Below are 18,499 nucleotides of genomic sequence, written 5' to 3'. Positions count from 1 at the left end.
TAACAGTAGAGTAGATGAAGCAGAGGATCATATCAGAGATTAGATAGAGATAAGGAGCAGAAACATCCAGCCAGAACAGTAAAAAGTAAAAGGAACCCAGCCCTGGCTGGTGTGGTTCAGTTTGTTGAGCTTTGTCCCATGACCTAAAGGTCACTGGTTTGATTCCCAGTCAGGGCACATGCCCTGGTTATTAGCTCAATCCTGGGGAGATTGGGGGAAGGCATACAGGAAGTAGCTGATTAATGTCTCACACTGATGTTTCTCTCTCTTCCTCTCCCTTCCTCTCTCTAAAAATTAATAAAAAACCTTAGAAAGAAAAATAATCCAAAAAAATGAGGATAGTATAAGGAGCCTCTAGGACAACTTCAAGAATACCAACATTCATTCATTATCATAGAGATGCCAGAAGGAGAAGAGAGAGCAAGAACTTGAAAGCCTATGTAAAAAAAAAATGACAGAAAATTTCCCTAACCTGGTGAAGGAAATAGACGTACAAGTCCAGGAAGCACAGTGTTCTCAAAGAAGGCCCACATCAAGACACATCGTAATCAAAATGCCAAAGGTTAAAGACAAAAAGAGATTCTTATGAACAGAGAGAAGCAGTTAGTTACCTACAAGGGAGCTCCCATAAGACTATCAACTGATTTCTCAACAGAAACTTTGCAGGCCAGAAGGGAGTGGCAAGAAATATTCAAAGTAATGCTAAGCAAGAACTAAAACATGGAAACAACCCAGCTGTCCTTGGCAGATGAATTAAGCAAAAAAATAAAAATAATAATAATAAATGGTATATTCAATGGAATACTCAGTCTCATAAAGGAAATTTTAACACGGATAAACTTTGAGGACATTAAGTAAAATAATCCAGATCTAAAAAGAAAAATATTTTATGATTCCATTTATATGAGGCACTTCAAGTAATCACAATCATATGGACAGAAAGAATACTGGCTGCCAGCAGCTGGGAGGAATAAAGTAATGGGAAGCTATTGTTTAATGTGTAAAAAATTGCAATTTTGCAAGATGCAGAGAGTTCTAAAGATGAATGGTGTTGACTGGCACAACAATGTGTACTTAATACCACCAAAGTGAACACATAAAAAGTTAACAAAGTTTATGTTATGTGTATTTTACCACAATTCAAGCAAATACAGACTCCTGCACACACGCATGCAAAAAACAAAACAAACAAAAAATACACCACCTCATAGACACAGACAACAGTATGGTGATTACCAGAAGGAACATGGGATGGGGGAGGGTGATATAGATGGTGATGGAAGGAGACCTGACTTGGGATGGTGAACACAATACTATATACAGATGATGTATTATAGAATTGTACACCTGAAACCTATATGATTTAATTAACCAATGTCAAGAAATTCAATAAAAAAGAAAACAATGAAAAAAAAGATTTTAAGTTATAACTCCAAAGAAGGGAAAACTTCTTAAATATCTGGAAAAGCTTCAGGGGAAACAATGGTACTTGAATTGGACTTGATGGATAAGTAGAACAATAAAAAATTAGTGAAGAGAATGCTTCCACTTCTGCTTGTTTCTCCAGAAACTGTTAAGGCGAATTACCAAAACTTACCATCTCTTTAAAAATTAGTTTCCATACATTCAATATAGGTAACTTGAACATCGATGTTACACAATTCCTGTATATGTGCCAGTAAAAAAGCAATTTGATTTTCTCAAATAGTGCAAGTACCTTTTAACAGAGTATTTCTAATTCCTCCTTCTCCTCCTATAATTTCAATCATCCATAAATTATCACCACTGAATACACTGCTACTATTCTAGCCAGCAATGGTGGATGCATGTCATTATACATGTGTCAAAACCCATAGAATGTACATCACAAAGAGTAAACCCTAAAGTAAATGTAATGTAATGTGAGTTAATATTGTAATGTAATGTGAGTTAATAATGTACCAATAATTGTTCCCCAATTATAACAAATATACAGGTTAACAGGAAAAATGGGGGCAGTGAAGTTTACGGGAACTCTATACTTTCTTAATTTTCCTTTAAAGTTGAAACTCTAAAAAATAGTTAAAATCTAAAATTATAAATTACATACTGCCTTAGGATAAATCTTACCATGGGACTTTTTTTAATTTATTGATTTGAGAGAGAGAGGAAGGGGGACAGAGAGAAATATCGATCTCTTGTTCCACTTATTTATGTATTCACTGGTTGATTCTTGTATGTGGCATGACTGGGATTGAACTCACAACCTGGTGTATCAGGGACAATGCTACCCTGCCAGGGCTCCATAGAACTTCTTGGCTCAAATATTGATGCTAACATTTTTTTGTAAATTGAGATGTTATTCTAGTTATTTCTAAAATTTAAAACAATCATCTATGAAGAACTGGCATCTGCCAAAGAGGGAAAAAAGTATATTAATACAAGATTTCCTTATTTATGTACTCAAAACTTTTTTTTATAACATCTATTGAAAACATTTGGAAAACAGTGCTATTCTAGCTTCCAGTTAGAAGTATAATTGTGAAGGAAAAAACAAACAAACTATAGTTCTGGGGATCAAATACAGTTAACAATGCTTGACACTGGCTAACAGATAGATCTTAAATATTCTCACCACAAAAAAAGAAAAGGTAATTATGTGACATAGTGCAATGATAAGAGGAGATACCTAACTCAATGGTGGTAATCATACTGCAAAGTAAGTACACCAAATCAGTATGTTGTAAACATTAAACTTATACAATGTTATATGTCAATTATATCTCAATAAAGCTGGGACAGGAGGAGAAGCAAATTGAAAGGAGGTACAAAATAAAGTAAAATAAAAGTGAACATTTGGCACATAAAACACAGTGCTGCCCTGACCGGTTTGGCTCAGTGGATAGAGCGTCGGCCTGTGGAATGAAGGGTCCCGGGCTCGATTCTGGTCAAGGGCATGTGCCTTGGTTGCGGGCACATCCCCGGTGGGAGGTGTGCAGGAGGCGGCTGATCGATGTTTCTCTCTCATCGATGTTTCTAACTCTCTGTCCCTCTCCCTTCATCTCTGTAAAAAAAAAAATCAATAAAATATATTTAAAAAAAACACACACACAGAAAAAACCACAGTGCTATCCCAAAGAAACTGTACACTTCATAACATACTTAGGAAAATGCTGGTATGAGGGAAAAGCCAATAATCAGGAAACCTGAATTTATTTTCCTAATCTCATTTATGGCACTAGCAAACTAGATGACCTCTAAGATTTCACTTCCCCCTCTGGGCCAATAGTTTCCTCTTCTGATAATAAAAAAGAAAAGGAAGAAGGTTATGTGAACAGACTATTTCTAAGTTAGTCACTTTCAGTGATAAAATCCACTGAATATGAAGAAAATATTAGCATTCTGGAGAATATAGCTTTCATTTATACCAAATCATCTATTAAATATATTACAATGAAGGATGATACCAAGGTCAGTGAAACATGAAAATTGACAAAAATAAACCCTAGGGTGTAAGTAGTGGCAAAGATCTCTTGGGAAATATTTACTAGGTATATAAACTACATAACTAGAGAGTTTACTATTATCCTCCTATATAACAAAGAAGGAATATGCAAATTGACCGTCACTCCAACATAAAGATGGCTGCGCTCACAGTGAAGGCGGGGTTTCTGTAACACAAGATGGCTGCACCCACAGCGGAGGCTGAGTTCCCATAACGAGCAATCAGCAGGGACCTGAGGCTGCGCCCCTCCCCGCCCCCGTGGGGCTTGACAGGGGACCTGAGGCTGCACCCCCTGCCCAGCAGGGCCTGACAGGGGACCTCAGGCCGCGCCCCCCTCCCTGGCACTAGGGACCTGAGGCTGCGCCCCTCTCCTGGAGGGGCTTGACAGGGGACCTCAGGCCACGCTTCCCGCCTGGTGGGGCTTGACAGGGGACCTCAAGGTGCGCCCCCCACTCCAGTGCTGGGCTAGGGGACCTGAGGCTGCTCCCCTCTCCCCGGGCCAAGGGACCTCAGGCCACGCCCCTGCCCAGCAGGGCTTGACAGGGGACCTGAGGCTGCGCCCCCCTCCTAATGGGGCCTGACAGGGGATCTCAAGCCGCATCCCCCACCCGGCGGGGCTTGACAGGAGGCCTCAAGGCCTGGCCCCCGCCCCGGAATGGGGAACCTCAGGCCGTGCCCCCTGCCCAGGTGCCGGGCCAGGGGACCTGAGGCTGTGCCCGCCACCCGGTGGGGCTTGACAAGGGTGGGACCGGCCGGGTCTGGATCTAGCCCAATGGAGGAGGGTAGTGGCCAGGTCTGGGTCTCGTGGGATTTTGAGGCGCACGTGGGTGGGCGGGGACTTGACTCTGGGTCCCAGACACTGACAGGAGGAAGATTTTCATATACATTTTACTAGTTTTCTTCCATCTCTGACACTTCTATTATAGAGACCGGGCAAATAGCAGTATTAAAATATCTCCTCTAATTAGTTCCCTTTTAATGTGCATGAATTTTCGTGCACCAGGCCACTAGTAATCAAATAAAAGACCAAAATAACTGTTACTGATATACATAATTATTACTGTGCATCACACTAAATACTAAGCAGTTCAAGGGAAATGTTTACAATTAGTATTGTTGTTGTTTTTTTCAGAGATAAACAAAAAAAGTTAAGAAACCACAAGAGTCAAGAAGCCATCTCATGTCTAAGGGTAGGGCAAAAGTAGGTTTATAGTTGTGAGTATGCATGGTTCAGTGGTTGAGGATCAACCTATAATCAGAAGGTCAGGGTTCGATTCCTGAGCAGGGTATATGCCCAGTTTGTGGGCTCGATCTCCAGTAGGGGCATGCAGGAGGAAGCCAATCAATGATTCTCTCTGATCATGGATGTTTCTCTCTCTCTCTCCCTCTCCCTTCCTCTCTGAAATCAATAATATATTTAAAAAAAATAAACCCATATTCTGTACAGTATTGTCATGTATAACAACCTAGAAACAATCCTAATGCTCACACACACACACACACACACACACACACTAAATTCCCTTACATTAAGTAAAATATATCCCCCACTTTTATTTAAAGATACTTATACATGCACATGTATGTACATGCACACAGTTATGCTGTAATGCATATAAATGTCCAAAAATACAAACACACTAAGAAGAGTATATCTGGGAAATGGGATTATGGAGACTTTTCATCTTCTATAAGTTCTGTATTTGAATTTCTATAACCAGAAAAAAAATTGTTTTAGCCCTTTACCTATCAAAAGCTTCTCACTGCTTGTTCCAGTTCCAACCTTCCTAGCCTACCTTAAAGTATCTCACTCTTACATACTTAAAAGATAGACTTGCTAGAAATAGTATTGATTTTAATAACTAAGGTTAGGAAGATAACGAAGATGACTCCCAGAATTTCTGGTTTGGGAACTGTTTTCAAAAGAAATAGCAATCAAGACACTATGTTGATATCAGGTATCTAACGAATCAAACTGTATCTACTATACACAGTCTCTGCTATTCTGCAGTTAGCCCCAGAACAATTAACTAAAGCTTTTTAAGTCTCCAGAGATTAATAGGGCACCCAAAGAATCCATTTGCTGCAGCCAGGATCCTTATCTTTTCCTAGAAAACTGAGAGTAAATCTATTCTAGTCACAAAAAGATATCCCAGTATGCCTCTTAAACCAGTTCCAAAATCTTCAGGGATGGGGAAATCAAACCAACTTTTTCTAGGCTGGGTGTTAGCCTTATCAAGAAGATTCATTTTTAGATTACGGGTTTCTTACTGGCTAATACAAACAAAATAACCTCCTCCTCACCCCACCACCAGATACACAAAGGTTCTAAAATTACTCTAAGGTTTGAAATTCCAAGGACATCATTATCAGGATAGACACATGCATCAAACATTGGACTTATGCAAACAATATAACCTCAATATGGAAAAACACAGCTACATCAAAATCACTGTACTCACACTAAAATGGAGCTCCAACATTATCTTCACAAGGAACTTATCCAATGTGGACAATAAAAGTACTGATTCTTGAACAATTTAATCAAAATAAAAATAATAATGGAGCCCTGGCCGGGGTGGCTCGGTTGGTTGGAGTGTCGTCCCATAAAACAAAGGGTTATAGGTTCGATTCCAGTCAGGGCACATACCTAGGTTTTAGGGCACATACGAGAAGCAATCAATTGATCTATGTTTCTCTCTGCCTCTCTCCCCATGCTCCTTTGCTCTCTCCCACTTCCTCTCTGTCTCCCCCCCTTCTCTCCTCTCTCCCTCTCTAAAAGCAATAACAACAAAAAAATCAATAAAAACATATCCTCAGGTGAGGATTAAAAAAAAAAAAAGATAATGGAGTACAACCCAGTGAATATAATCATATATATGGCTAATATGCAAAGTGTCCCCTTGGGAGTTCGACCGCTCGCTATGACATGCGCTGACAACCAAGGGGGCAACCCGGGATGAAGGAAGGCCCCAGCCAGCAGCCAGAGGGCCCCAATCAGCCCTAATCACCGGCTAGGCTCAGAGACCCTACCCGTACACATATTTTGTGCACCAGGCCTCTAGTAGGTAGAGGTCTCTAGTAAGTGTAAGTAAGTGAATAAATTAAAAATTTGATGAGGGCCGAAGCCGGTTTGGCTCAGTGGATAGAGCGTCGGCCTGCAGACTGAGAGGTCCCAGGTTCGATTCCGGTCAAGGGCATGTACCTGGGTTGCGGGCACATCCCCAGTAGGAGATGTGCAGGAGGCAGCTGATCGATGTTTCTCTCTCATCGATGTTTCTAACTCTCTATCTCTTTCCCTTCCACTCTGTAAAAAAATCAATAAAATATATTTTAAAAAAATAAATAAATAAAAAAAATAAAAAAATAAAAATTTGATGAGGAAGAAAATATTTGCAGTTTCAAAAAAACCTACCCTAAAAATATTTAATTACAAATGAGTTAAGATTACCTTCACATAGGTGTCTAGCAGTTATAACCCTTACACACATAATCAATGACTACCAGCAATGGGACAAGTGGAACTACCTACAACCTAGTAAGATGCAAAGAGAAGAATGCAGTACCACTTCCAGGATAAGCCTGCCAAAGATCTAATACAAATCTAGTCATGAAACCTAATCAAAGATATACTCATAAGAATATCAGAGAAATGCAAATTTAGGGATAGTCTACAAAATAACTTGATCTGTAATCTTCAAAAGTGTCAAGACCCTGGAAGTAAATGCAGAAACTCTTCCAGATTAAAGAATAAAGAAACATGGCAACTAAATGTAATGCATGGTTCTAAACTGGATCCTTTTGCTCTGAAAGACTGGAACTGGTGAAATTTATGCATTCTTTGTTAACTTCCTAATTTTGATTGTTACGAAGCCATTCTGTATGAGAATGTCCTTGTTTACTGTAGGAAATAAACATTAAGTATTGGGGGTTAATGACATATCATGTGGGCAACTTATTGTCAAGTGGTTCAGGAACAAAAATGTTCTTTGTACTATGCTTCCAACTTTTCTGTATACTTGTTATTCTTCCAAACTTTAAAATATGAAAAAAAGAATTACAAAAAAATTTACAGCAGTACTAAAAACCTGGGAGTACTGTATCTACAGATGAGAACAGAAAGGAATTTGTAGATAACACAAAATGAATGGGGGGTTGAGGGGAGGGGAATGATAATAAAGCACAACACATCTGAGGAACCAGATACACAAAACAAGCATAAAGTGGGATCTCCAAAAGAAGGATAAGTTTTCTTAACAAGAAGGATTGGGAGCAGTGTGTCCTGGGCAGTCATCCAGGTAGTAAAAACCACAGAATAGCTGCCCTGTTTAAGGTCTCCAGCACAACTCTCTATACTGTAGGTATAGACACTTGGGCAGTATAATTGTGAAAACAGGAGAATATTATGTCCTGAGGGACAGGAACCCAAATACCTAAAAGAGAAACCCATTAGCTAAATAAACCAAAGCCAGAAGAACAGGGATTCACTTAGGTGGGGGAAATATACTTAAATAACCAATATGGTATAGTCTGGACCAGGGGTCCTCAAACTACGGCCCGCGGGCCACATGCAAATACAAATATTGTATTTGTTCCCGTTTTGTTATTTCACTTCAAAATAAGGTATGTGCAGTGTGCATAGGAATTTGTTCATAGTTTTTTTTTAAACTATAGTCCGGCCCTCCAACGGTCTGAGGGACAGTGAACTGGTCCCCTGTTTAAAAAGTTTGAGGACCCCTGGACTGGACCATAACATGAAACTTGAACCACCACAACAAAAAAATCTAACATCTGAGGAAAAACCAAAAGCCTGATGGGTATACTAAGTACAATAAGATCAAATTTCCTATACTGATAATAGAGGAAAATGTAAAAGTAAAATCAACTCCTATAAAAAAGCAAAGAGCGAGGAGAAACCAAGATGGCGGCATAGGTACACACCTATACTTGCTGCCTCACACAACCACATCAAAAATACAACTAAAAGACAAAACGGACATCATCCAGAACCACAGGAAGGCTGGCTGAGTGGAAATTCTACAACTAGAAGGAAAGAGAAAAGCACACTGAGACTGAGAGGAGCTGCGGAAGTAAAGTGCAGAGGTATGGAGGCGCACGCGGCAAGGGCTGGCAACTGAGGACTCGGCTGTCTTTTTGAATTGGGAGGGAGTCACAAGCCCCCGACTGCTCTGAACTCCAGTTCCAGGTGAGTCTCTGGGGACCCAGACTCATACAGGGAGAAAGTGGACTGTCTGGCAGTGGGCAGAACTCGGAACTCGAGGGCGACTTTCTCTCAAAGGTGCTTGCAGTGATTACCGCGGGACACTGAGACTCGGGGCCCCTTAGGGCAGGGCTGAGGATCAGCCATAGCTGCTTGCTCCACCCTGTTGATTCCCTGAGACCCCGCCCCACCCAAGCTGCGGCAGAGGCTTTTGTATATGAATGCCCTGGCCCTTTGCAACCTGAAAATTACCTAACAAACTGCAGTTGGGGCAGACAGACCCAGAACTTCCAAGAGAAGGCCCAAGGCCTCACAGCAGCTTGCATTGCTTCACAGCTGAGCCTCATTTGGGCACCTCCAAACCCCAAACGAGGAAGGGGAATCTGCAGATCTCTCCGTAGCTCCTGCTGGGTAGCCTCAGGAAGAGGCTAAATTAGCACCTCCTTAGATCCAAGAGCCAGTGTACCCAGTGGTCAGAGTGGGACCATCCAATTACAACTCCTCAGATCCATAAGGGACACACTTGGGGGCAGACTCAGTGAGCACCAAAGCCCCACTGAAGCAAGCCTTGCCCCAGAAGGGTGTCTTCAGCACAGAAGTTTTCCCACTGCAGACACAGCTGATTCTCACAGCCAATTGGCCTGGAGGTCAATTCCTCCCAGTGATAACTCCAACAATCAAGGCCTAACTACAACAAGACTGTGCACAAAGACCTCAAAGGGGTGCACCAAGAGTGTCCACCTCAGGTAATTGGGGAGGCTGAGCCACTGGGCCCTATAGGACACCTAGCACACAAAGCCACTCTACCAACACAAGGAAGCATAAAAAATGTGGAAACAAAGAAACAGATCACAAATGACAGAAATGGAGGAAAACAAACGACTGGATGTAGAGTTCAAAACCACATTTTTAAGGTTTTTCAAGAACTTTCTAGAAACCGCCGATAAATTTATTAAGACCCTCAAAAAGTCTGGTGAGACCGCTGATAAATGTAGTGAGATCCTCAAGAAATCTAGCGAGACCCTTGATGTTATGAAAAAGGACCAACTAGAAATTAAGCATATACTGACTGAAATAAAGAATATTATACAGACTCCCAACAGCAGACCAGAGGAGCACAAGAATCAAGTCAAAGATCTGAAATACGAAGAAGCAAAAAACACCCAACTGGAAAAGCAAAATGAAAAAAGAATCCAAAAATACGAAGATAGTGTAAGGAGCCTCTGGGACAGCTTCAAGTGTACCAACATCTGAATTATAGGGGTGCCAGAAGAAGAGAGAGAGCAAGATATTGAAAACCTATTTGAAGAAATAATGACAGAAAACTTCCCCTACCTGGTGAAAAGAAATAGACTTCCAAGTCCAGGAAGCGCAGAGAACCCTAAACAAAAGGAACCCAAAGAGGACCACACCAAGACACATCATAATTAAAATGCCAAGAGCAAAAGACAAAGAGAGAATCTTAAAAGCAGCGAGAAAGACAGTCAGTTACTTACAAGGGAGTACCCATATGACTGTCAGCTGATTTCTCAACAGAAACTTTGCAGGCCAGAAGGGAATGGCAAGAAATATTCAAAGTGATGAATGCCAAGAATCTATAAGCAAGATTACTTTATCCAGCAAAGCTATCATTTAGAATTGAAGATCAGATAAAGAGCTTCACAGATAAGGAAAAGCTAAAGGAGTTCATCACCACCAAACCAGTATTAAATGAAATGCTGAAAGGTATTCTTTAAGAAGAGGAAGAAGAAGAAAAAGGTAGATACAAATTATGAACAACAAATACACATCTATCTACAAGTGAATCTAAAAATCAAGTGAATAAATAATCTGATGAACAGAATAAACTGGTGATTATCATAGAATCAGGGGCATAGAAAGGGAGTAGACTGCCTATTCTTGGGGGGGAAAGGGGTGTGGGGGATGCGGGAAGAGACTGGACAAAAATCGTGCACCTATGGACGAGGACGGGGGGGGGGGGGGGGTGAAAAGAAGAGGAACAACTGTAATAATCTGAACAATAAAGATTTAATTAAAGAAAAAAATAAAATATAAAAACACTTAAAAAAAAAAAGCAAAGAGCTCTTAGCAACTCTATCCACCCCACCACCCCCGAAAAATAGGAAAATTAAAAAGAACTGAAGACCAAATAAGTGAGCTAAAATATCAAGCCTCAAGATACTCCCTGGCACGGGGGGGCGGGGGGGGGGGGGGGGAGGTAGGGGGAGGGAGAGAAGTAATAAAAGCTCCATAAATACCAATATTCACCTATTTCTCAAAGTGTTATCTAAGGGCCCTGGAAGTTTGAGACACTTTCAAGTAGTCTTCAAGGTCAAAACATTTTCATAATAATACTAGATTATTTGCCCCTTCCTGACAGCAATGGTGCAGAAGAAATTGTGGGGGAAAAAATTCTAGTACCTTAGCGCACACAATAAGCTGTGGTACCAAGCCATACTAATACCACACTACATACTCCCAGGTATCTTTTTATTTATTTTTTTAATGTATTTTATTGATTTTTTGCAGAGATGAAGGGAGAGGGATAGAGAGTTAGAAACATCGATGAGAGAGAAATATTCATCAGCTGCCTCCTGCACAATCCCTAGAGGGGATGTGCCCGCAACCAAGGTACATGCCCTTGATTGAAATCGAACCTGGGATCCTTGAGTCCAAAGGCCGATGCTCTAGCCACTGAGCCAAACCGGTTAGGGCCCAGATATCTTTTTAAATGCCACTTTCATTTAAGAATATCTCTAACGGTCTGGCCACTGTGGCTCAGTGGTTGAGCATGACCCATGAAAAAAGAGGTTACCAGTTCTATTCCCAGCCAGGGCACATGCCTGGGTTGTGGGCTCAACATCTCTCCATCCCTCTCCCTTCCTCTCTAAAATTTAAAAAAAAAAAACATTAAAAAAAATAATATCTCTAATGAAGCAGTGAAAAATAACTTTATTCCATCTCAACATTTCAATACATGTCTTTCTTTAAAGCTCTTGTATAATTATTTTGAGTTATGAGCGTAATTAACCTTTTTTTCATGGAACACCATTTGACCAACGAACAAATAGAAAACTACCCTACCGTTCTTTGACAGACATCTTCTCAAAATAAAGTTAGCTTGCAACTTCAAAGGAAAGACACTAACATGTTTGTTACCAATGATTAATACTTCAACTTCCAAGTGAAAATTTAGAATGGTAAAAATTTTGAGCTTGAGAGCTTCACAAAATTAAAGACTTTCTGATGAGATTAGTGGTGATATTAACATTTTTTTGTTTGTTAATGCATAATGAAATGTGTCAACACTTGGAGGGAAATGTGTAATTCAATGAACCAGTACTTTCCTTTCTTTTTTTAAAAATATATATTTTATTGATTTTTTACAGAGAATAAGGGAGAGGGATAGAGAGTTAGAAACTATCGATGAGAGAGACAGATTGATCAGCTGCCTCCTGCACACCCCCTACTGGGGATGTGCCCTCAACCAAGGTACATGCCCTGACTGGAATCGAACCTGGGACCCCCCAGTCCACAGGCCGACGCTCTATCCAGGGCTGAACCAGTACTTTTCAAACACCAATATATGGTGTTAAACCATGAGCAGGTGAAAGATTCAAAATGCAAGAAAAACAATAAATTTTTAGGTAACAAGAAATGAAGAATTCATTGATATGGTTTCACATTTGACATTGCAGCTACCCTCTAAAATACTATTTGTCAAATTTTGGTATGGTGCCCTGACCAGTTTGGCTCAGTGGCTAGAGCGTCGGCCTGTGGACTGAAGAGCCCCAGGTTTGATTCCGGTCAAGAGCATGTACCTTGGTTGTGGGCACATCCCCAGTAGTGGATGTGCAAAGGCAGCTGATCGATGTTTCTCTCTCATTGAGGTTTCTAACTCTCTATCCCAATCCCTTCCTCTCTGTAAAAAAATCAATGAAATATATTTTTAAAAAAATTTTTGGTATGGTATTAAAGAATACCCTCAATCACCTAAAAAGGCTATGAAAATACTCCTCCCCTTTTCAAACAATATCTGTATAATGTTGGATTTTCTTCATATATTTCAACCAAAACATACTGCAAGATTGAATGTACAAGTGGATATGACAAGTCGAGCTGTTTTCTATTCAACCATACATAAAGGACTTGCAGAAATATATAACAATCCCACACTTTTGGCTTAAGATTTGTTTTGAAGAATAGTTATTTTTTAAGACAGTGTTATGCATAGTTTATTGTTATTTTAAATTAATATTTTAAAATTTCTAATATGGGAAATATAACCCACATAAACCAAAGCTTTGGGTTCTCAGTAATTTGCTAGAATATAAGGAGATCCCAAGACCTTAGGGCTATTTACTTCTAATTATACTATGCTATAATAGAGTGTCTCCTTCTAAGGACAAATGAAATATATAAGGCACTCTGTCCCAAAGCAAGTTGTCCAAGACAACCCTGTCTTCGAAGTTTTCAGTCTTTTTTCCTTTTTTCTATTCCCTTGCTGTCACACCATAGGCCAGCGGTTCTCAACCTGTGGGTCGTGACCCCTTTGGGGGTCGAATGACCCTTTCACAGGGGTCGCTTAAGACCATCAGAAAACACATATATAATTACATATTGTTTTTGTGATTAATCACTATGCTTTAATTATGTTCAATTTGTAACAATGAAAATACATCCTGCATATCAGATATTTACATTACGATTCATAACAGTAGCAAAATTACAGTTATGAAGTAGCAACGAAAATAATTTTATGGTTGGGGGTCACCACAACATGAGGAACTGTAATAAAGGGTCGAGGCATTAGGAAGGTTGAGAACCACTGCCATAGGCCATAACTTTATGATGCTGTCAAACTGCCTCCTCACCCCTTCTGGTACACCAAAAAGGCAGGAAACAGCTTACTATATACAAAATTAAATGGGCTCCGCATAAGGATGGCCTTATGAATGAAGTCCTCAGACTTTATTTTGCCTGTTTTGATTTCTTAGATGTCTTTTTATTTTCAAGTTTTTCTACTACATTCTATACCTAAAGTCATAAATAACCTCCATGTAAGTAGGTTCTTTTATTAACTTAATTTTTTGATATTCTTTTTTATTGTCTTACATACTATCACTTATTTATAAAGCCTGGCAAGGCCTTCTTCATCCAATGACACCTGGAACAAAATTTGAAGTGACAAGAATAAAGTGAATGACAGAATTTCACTGTGCTTATTTCATAAAAACAGACAAAGAAAGGCAATTTCAAAATTTTAGGGACACTACAGAGAAGACATCTAACTTTAAGAGGTAAGATAGGGAGAAAAAGAACAAAATGTAGAAGGTAGGTACATAGATAAAAAGTTTGTGTGTTTTAAGAGGCCAAACAAATAAAATATGGATAGGTGGTTATAGAGAGTCCTAATACAATAGTACGTAACAACCTCATCTTAGCATAGGTAATTTAAGGGATATTAAAGGAAAAAAAGAATTGAGGCAACAAAGTATAAATAAAAACAACATATTAATAAATACCAGATTAAAATATTGGTATGTAAACTGAGTTGGAATGCAAAAGGGATATTCAGAATTACACAGGGCTGACAAAATAAACTTTATCTACTCATGTTTTAAACAGGTTTTTTAGGTGATAAACATGGACTAATAAAGTTTAGGAGAGAGGAAGGACAAAATATAATTAAGAAACATCAGCTGAATATAGAGAAAATAGGGGAAGTAAATGAAGCTAAAATAGGAGAAGTAAATGAAGCTAACTAAAAATAGGAAGCTAAAGGAATTAGTAAAGAAAGTGGAATAACAGCTAGATTTTTTTTTTTTACAATTAGGAAATATAAGATAGAGGAGAAAGCTAAAAGGTAAACCAAAACATGAATGTAATAGGATTCAATAATTAGTGATGATAGGCACGAAGAAAAAAACAAGAAGAATGTGGAATAAATCAAAGATAGGTAAAAAACAGAAATTTTTTTTTCTGTTTATTTCCTTAGAAAATTCAAAAGCAAATATAACATAGCAACAATTCATGTACACATTGTCTATTCAAGATCAAATAGTATGCACTCAAAAACGGAATAACCTATTGTGAACAATATGTTGTCAGAAAAGGACATCTTTAGGACTTTTATCCAGTGTTCCCAGAAAAAAACAAAGCATGTAATAGAAATGGATGGGAAAGAGTGAAAAGCAATGAAATGTGTTAAAAAAAATTCTAGATAAGTAACAGTTACATAAAGAAGTGCTTTGCCATCCAAAACCAGTAAAATTCTGCATTATCCCAAATACTCTGTAAATATTGCCATTATTTATTTCTAAACCAAAATAGCTTGAACTCTAAATCAGGTTATCTATAAGCAATTATTTAAAATAAGTGCCATATATGCATCTAACTTTCTGAAAAGTTAAAATGTGTTTATTAAAGTGTGATATTGTTTACTACCAAGAGCTCAGCACCAATATCTCTAAAGTAGCTGAATTTTGAAAACTTACTAATGATAAATGTAAAATATCTATAGTTATTACAATAAAATGCTGGTTTCCATTTTTTAACCTCTGTAAGCTAGAAAAATACATGAAAAGTTTGCAACCGCTTGTTCTCAAACAGTAGACTGACTTCATAATGTAATACTTGAATTAATTACTTGAAGGATTAAGTTTATCACTACTAAAAACTAGCACCTTCAAATAAACAGTTCCATTAAATGTACATTTTATGCAATATAAGCAAATACTGGAAATACTCTAGATGTGACAATTTAACCTGAGAAAACCCACACAAATACTAAGAATATCCGAAATTTAAAGTCATTTAGAGATATTTTAACTGATTAGCACCTTTTTAAAATTTCTTTACAAACCATTGTCACATTTAAACAAGGCTTTGAAAATATTTACACTGTGACAATAACATAAGGCCTAATATTCATTAAGTTAATTCAGTGTTAAACTAACAAAAGTGTAAGTAATCCACAAAGCAAATTTTTCCTTTCAGGGGGAGGGGCAGGGAGGCATTGATGGCAACTACAAAGATGAATATCTCGCTTCTAAAAAATGTCTCTCTGCAAACATATTGCTCCCTCAAGAAAAAAATTCAAGAACAAGATCTAAAAACAGGGATTTAAGTAGTTAAGTTTGAGTACTGCAATACTTTTTATATGTAAAATTTACTAATGCAGAGAATTAAAGTGATAATTCTCTATAAAAGACTTGCTCCATTAAGGCTTTGTTGCTCTGAGGCCAAGTATAAGCCATATAAGGAAACTGAGGTTCAATGCCATTTATTTTGTTCCGCTCTTTCAGGTGCCCAAGAATAACCTTTCGCTGCCTAATGATATGTTCCAAAATCATAAAGTAGATCAGTTATGCACTTAAATTCCTTGATAAGGCTACTTTGACTGAACAGGAATTTCTGGGTGGTTCCCAAATCTTACCAACTAAAAAAAAAAAAAAGATTTCCAGAGACTAAGCTCTGAGGGGAAAAAATCAAAATATATACTAACAAAGTTAAAAGAATTCCATTTTGAAATGTATTTACTAAATAACAAAGAACAAGTTGTGAAATAATTTGATCCTGCTCTTTAAGACCTACTTTTTCTTTTCTTTGAACGTTAGCCAACAATTTTTCTTGGGGAAGCATGGACAAACCCAACAATTTATACTTAAGATATATACCTACCCACAGAATCTCACATTTATTTAATAACTAGTCAAAAGCACAGTATTAACTTTCACCTCCCTTCACCTCAAAAGTACTGGGGGGGGGGGGCGGGGACGAGGAGGGGGGGGTGGAGACACACACTTTAAAGACACCACTGGAGAAACACTGAGTTTGCTGCGACCAGAACCAGCTGGACCCCCAAGGGCCGCCGACTGGCTCCGAAGTGTTTGCAGCCCTGGCCGGTGGAATGTCGCCCACGCTCCCCCAGTTCCTGCCCCCCGAGTGGGGCACCTCTTACCAGCCACTGAGGTGGAGCGGGCCACAACGTCAGGACCAACACAAACATGTAAACACTCTACTATTCAAAAAACACTCTGCTATTTACCAGTCAGTGCGATTCCCATGAAAATCATTTCAGGCGCTCTACTTCCCTTCCTGTGTGTGCTGTTCTCAACTGCAGAGAAGTCCCAACAAATCCAACCACTCACAGGGGTTCGTTTAAAACCTAACTCTCTTTATCCATAACACGACCCCTTCCCTTTTCCTCCCCACTGTCAGTTACATAGAAACATCGAGCAGACGCTGCTTTCAATTAATTAACCCAACGATTATTACAAGGTTCTAAATGCCTGAAAGGAACCAGATACTGAAGAAATATTATTACCTATCTAGAAAAACAACTAAGAATCGCTCTTTTTTGTTTTTGTTTATATGGCTTTTCTCACATAGTTCTAAAGATTGGAACTAAAAAAAAAAACACACCTCTATATAGGATTAAACGCAAAGGCCAGATACTCGGTCACAGTATAAACAAATGCGGCAGCCATCTCAACAGCAGCAAATCACTCGCTGCAGCCACCTAACTAACTTTCTCCCACAGCAAAAGTTGCCAGGCTCAGCAACTTCATAAATAAAAACTATATATATATACACCGTATATACTCCGGAAAAGCAAGACTTCGGGACCTAGTGCTGAACAAAGGCGGTCTTTCTTCCGATCGTTTGAAAGTTTTCGTCCCACCGCATTCTTCCGACCTCTGCTGAAATAGCTCGAGTCCAGATGGTGCTGGGGAGGGGGTGGGGTGGGGTGGGATGGGGGCGATTCTGCTCTTTAGCACCTGAAACACTACCCAGCTCGACAGCAGCAAAGGAGAACTGAGGACAACTTGGGGAAAGGGAGCAGCATTCTTCTCTTCCCCGCCCAGGAGCTGCGGGACCTGGGGACATCCTTCGTGCCCATTACCTTTCGGTCGGACGGTGTCTCAGGGCAGCTTTCTCAGGGCTCCGCCAGACATGGTTTCCTCCCCTTCATTAGTCACTGGGGCTCCGGCCGAACTCCTCCCGGCGAGAGCGGATGCGGGGCGGCCTCCCGCGGTCGGAAGAGCGGCGGCGGCGGGGGCTGGGAGCGGGCTGGCGTTCGCGTCTCGAGTTTTGCAGGACTTTCCCAGCCCCGACCAGGATCTCCGCCGGGAGAAAAAAAAAAAAAACTTTTCACTCGTGACACCGCCCGGAATTACCGTGCGAAACTCACTTCCGGCCTTGGCGAGCGGCAGGATCCAGCTCGGTCCAGGGGAACCCGGAAAACCAGCTCCGCGCCGGGGCGGCGGCGGAGGGGGCGGCGGCGGCGGCGGCCCGGGCCCCCGGCGCGCCCCGCTCTCCCGACGGCGGCGGCGGGGCCACGAACGCGGCGGGGCGCTGGGACCTCGGCCGCGCTAGGCCGCCGCCTCCTCCTCCGCGCCGTCCCCGGAGCCGGGCGGCGGGGTTATTGTCTCGACAGCGCTTGCCGCGCCCTTCGCCGCGCCGCCGCCCGGGGCCGAGGGGCCGAGCGGGCCGTCTGTCGGGCCGTCCGTCCTTCCGTCCGGCCTGCCCCGCCTTCCCCACTTGCCCTCGAGCCCTCGTCTCCCGGTTTCCCGCCGCCGCGCCTCCGCTCCCTCCTCGTCCTTCTTCCCCGGCTGCGCGGCTCCCCCGGGAAGCGCAGGGGAGGGGGCGGCGGCTGCGTCTCCTCACGAGCTCGCGGGGCCGCCACAGGGGCAGAGGCTGCGTCCCGCGCCGCCGCGCCACATTCACTCGAGCGAGAGAGCGAGGGGCGGGGAGGGGAGCGGGGCCGGGGGGAGGGGGCTGGGGCGGAG

The 18,499-nt window shown here is 40.9% G+C and overlaps 1 protein-coding gene across 13 annotated transcripts in view; it reads right to left on the bottom strand.

Moving 5' to 3' along the window:
* ERBIN (erbb2 interacting protein) overlaps nucleotides 1-18,427 on the bottom strand; it is a 110,211-nt gene extending 91,784 nt beyond the window's left edge. For 5 of the 13 annotated variants that reach the window (XM_070412077.1, XM_070412082.1, XM_070412090.1 and 2 more), the window contains exon 1: nucleotides 17,614-18,425. The gene's annotated coding sequence lies outside the window, so the exon portion shown is untranslated. Of the gene's footprint in view, nucleotides 1-17,613 lie in introns of all 13 variants that reach the window. The other 8 variants (XM_070412086.1, XM_070412087.1, XM_070412089.1 and 5 more) reach the window with 4 other exon arrangements.
* Nucleotides 18,428-18,499: the final 72 nt, after the last annotated feature.

This window comes from Myotis yumanensis, unplaced genomic scaffold (genome assembly GCF_028538775.1).
Source record: "Myotis yumanensis isolate MYYU_CA2020_CCGP unplaced genomic scaffold, mMyoYum1.0.hap1 SCAF_4, whole genome shotgun sequence".
Lineage (NCBI taxonomy): Eukaryota > Metazoa > Chordata > Mammalia > Chiroptera > Vespertilionidae > Myotis > Myotis yumanensis.
This window is presented reverse-complemented; position numbering and strand designations above follow the sequence as displayed.